Consider the following 4023-nt stretch of genomic DNA (forward strand, 5'->3'; position numbering starts at 1 on the left):
TCCGCTCGCTCTTTACTGCGATTCCCTTATCACAGAAGTTTGATTGCCGTAGGGCCATTGGTGGACACGGAGTCACGTGACGGATGCTCGCTGCCTCCTCTGAGAAAATGCCTGGACAGGAGAGCAGGGAGGTGCTGATGGAGGAGACACGTAGTGTCTGCAGACACGCGAGAACAGGCGAAAGGATTCAGCGGTGTTTCAATGTGGGGGAAAAGAAAAAAATCCTTTTCAGGACACAGATAAAGTTTTACATTTTTAGATTTGCATTGACAAACTTTTGCTTTTCAATAAAATTTGAGATGACAAACTGCTGAATACATCACATCAACTGAACATAGAATAAAGTTGCACCTGTAAAATATGTTATTATGAATAGTTCGGCAAATAACAAAAACAGTGATAATAATAATAATAACAACAATAATAATAGTAATAATAATAATAATAATAATAATAATAATAATAATAATAATAATAATAATCGATATAAAATAATATTATGATGGCAATGCTGTAGGGCATTATCATTATCACATTTGAAAAAACAGTACACTGTACACATACAACCATGTTTATTGATGTTGCACTAAATAACCCTATGCTGAAATATAATAATGCACACACACACACACACATACACACACACAGACACACACAGTTGTTCTCAGTTTTATTTTTACACTGCTATTGACACAAGTCCGGCTGTTTAATTCTGTCCATCTCTATATTTATCTGCACTGGCTGACTGTATACATTGTGGAGTCATACCAGCACTTTCAGCATGTTTCAGCTGCATGAAGTTCATTGGCATTGTTATTAATTGCCTGTGTGCGGGCATTTTGCTCGGTAAGCGCTATGGAAAGTCAAACCATCTATTGTTAGCAGAAGCAGGAAGCTGTGGGTGGCTGCTGAGGATCCATCAGGCTGCTGAGGGTCAATGTGTGGAAGCATGAACAAAGCTGAGGGTCCTCAGCTATAGTATACAACTGCATTGTAATTTTAAAGACAGGAAGAACAATGATGACTCAAGTCAACACAAGACATCCACATCCATTCACTCTGACTATTACTGTCACTTTCTGGACTGTCAGCTGGCTTCAGCCTTTGCAGTAAAGTGTAGGTTTCTCTATCTGCAGGCTCCTCTTCCTCGTGATCTCGGGGCGATCACTCTTGATAACAATTTCCAGACCTCTAAATGTCCTTGATGAGGTGGGGTCCTATGTTTGTTTGGCTTTCCTGTATATCCGTTTACCAGAATTGTCCCATTTAGACCATTGTGTGAGAAGAGTTACTACCTTTTTCACAGAGTTTAAACTCTTTTTTATAAGTCAAAATATAAACCATGGAAAGGTAACCCTTTTCCAACTTAGATTTGTCTTTATCACAGTTTACAAAAGCAAATATTGATACCTTGGGGGCATCCTTTCATTGATGTAAATATATTTAAAATACATATTACATATTACCAGTACTTTAGGAGCTTGTCTATGTGTCTGAAAATACTTAGAATACACTATTTGCTAATTTAATCCCCAATGAGATGAGTTTTTATCCATAGGTTAAAACTGCAGTAAACACTGTACAACAATTGGCCTAACCACAGTCTTTGGCTAAATGCATTTGACTCACATGACCTGTCCTTAGGCCCTGGAATGTGCTCACTGTCACCCAACATGTTTTATTAGTGTTCCTCGTTATTTGACCCAGCTTGGGAAAAGAAGCCACACAAATTCCAAAGCTAAAGGTATGTAATAAAACATGATCAGATATTGCATGCTAAGGTAAGCTCACTGAATGGCACTATGAAACAACAAAAAAAAAGCAATTTACAAACACAAAAGTCCCTTCTTACTAACTGCTAAAGCTTGTGTATACAGTAGGCTTCTGCATTGTGTGGACTAGATAGGAAAGCTGAAATTAAATCAACTCAAACTGAAGCTGAAATGAAGCTGGCTTCAGCCTTTGAACAGAGGTGGTGAAGTGTTTAGAGCTGCCGTGTTACATCAAGATGGTTCTGATGCCCGGTGTGTGCCTCTCTCTCTGTAGTTTGTATGTTGTCCCCATGTCTGCATGGTTTCCTTCAGGTGCTCAAGTTTCCTCTGACATTCAGGTTAATCGGTGACTCTAAATTGTCCAACTGTTTTTGATAATAATGTTTCCGCTGAAACCTGTACATGGTAGACCCAGCCGCTCGCCAAATGTTAACTGGAAATGTTTATTTACGAAATCAGAAAGAATTTAAGGACAGCCATGATACACATGGTAATATATATTTTAGATACATGTAAGGACCTTGGCAGCTGCATGGTTTCCTAATGTTTTTGACAAGCTACATCACATTATTACCTAGAATCATGACTGTTAGATGTAAGACTATACTCACCCTGAGAAAAATGTCGACATTTAATCTTGTCAGTTTTACTGATATAATCAATTTAAATCAATTATGAGTGTAGATTTTAAATACAATAATGTCATGTCAGTATTCAATGATAGCTACACTTTCCCCATTCATACATTTTTATTACATGTTTTGGTGATAGTAGATGCAGAAACTTTATAACAGAGATTAGTAAATTAAGTGAACCCATGCCCTGTCCCTGACAAAGAGAGCAAAAGGAAAAAAAAAACGTGCACAGCATCTCTGCCATTAGACTGTTTGCTCAGCAGAAGATGCACACAGGGAGATAGGTTCTATCTATCAATCTGTTTCACCCCTGACCTCCCACAGTCACTGCAAGGTCCCCGATTAGTCTATATCTACTCACCCAGCTATTAGGGAGCACTGCCCAGAAAACAAGCCAGGCTGACTGAAGCCGGAGGCCCCTGCTGAGCCAGGCCCTCTGTCACTGAGGCCAAGAAATATAGCCTATCTGCTGTTTGTCTCTGGCACAATTTTGTTTTGCAAGTGTGCTGTGGCTACAGGTCAGCGGAGCCCCAGCTTCAGACAAGCTCTGTCTCTGTCTCCCAGATATATTTGTACAATAAATAAAGGGAAAGGGCTGAGGCCTGACTCGTGTTTTGACTTCATCATTTATATTTTGTTCATTTTGTACCCCCACACTGACAACCGTTTTCTGCTGGAGTGGCAGGATCTTTGTGGATAAAAGAAGATAGCACTGCAATCACTCTGGGTGAAAGCTACAGGAGCATGAGTTTCTATGTTCTGCAAAATTTGAAGATAATTTGTAAGATTTCAGATTCCGAGCTTGTTGATCCTTCGTTGATCAGCTGCCTTCTTATCCCCTGTTACGAACACAGTAATGAGTCCAGTGTTGTTGAGAAAAAAAGTCAACTGAACTATAAAGATACACAGCCTATTCAATATTGCACTTAGTGGAAAACACAGTTTCCAACAAAAATGTTCTGAAATACAAAAATTCAACAGAGGATGAGATACTCTGATGGCAGAAATATTCTGACAGGCCAAAACCCTGACCATCATGATATTTCATACTTTTTAACCTGAACTTTGTGGTATGGCGCTAATCTTAAATCCGAAATTGCAATGTCAGTCACCAAATGTAACACAGAAAAACAAATGTGTACAGCTAAAATGCAAAACATCTAATATTAAAAAGCCACATCATTTCCACTTAAATACATTTATCCCACACATAAAAAAAAACCTGCAGCCATTGTTTTTGATGGATGCCCACACAATGATGCTGACATAGACCCACGACAACCTGTCAGGATTACCAGTCACTCTCACTGTCCTTCTTCACTTGCTGATATGTGTCAACTCCAGAAAAGCTGTAATTTTTGCACATTTGGACCAGCACATCCAGCATTAATTAATGCCCTGCAACCTAGCAAGTGTGTGAACTTCTGATGACAGACAACTCTTCTGTCCCCCACTGTGTGTGGACATCCGGTCTGAGTTGTGTTGCTTAGTAACCATCAGTCAAAAAATTGTCATCACTTCCAAACCTGAAATATTGTTCCAGTTTACAGCTTGTCATGCTATGTCATGATGCCTTCCTACCCCCTGCAACAGATTTTAGTTCCTAAGTCGCCCCC

The sequence above is a fragment of the Sparus aurata genome, chromosome 5 (genome assembly GCF_900880675.1).
Source record: "Sparus aurata chromosome 5, fSpaAur1.1, whole genome shotgun sequence".
In the NCBI taxonomy this organism is placed as follows: Eukaryota; Metazoa; Chordata; class Actinopteri; order Spariformes; family Sparidae; genus Sparus; species Sparus aurata.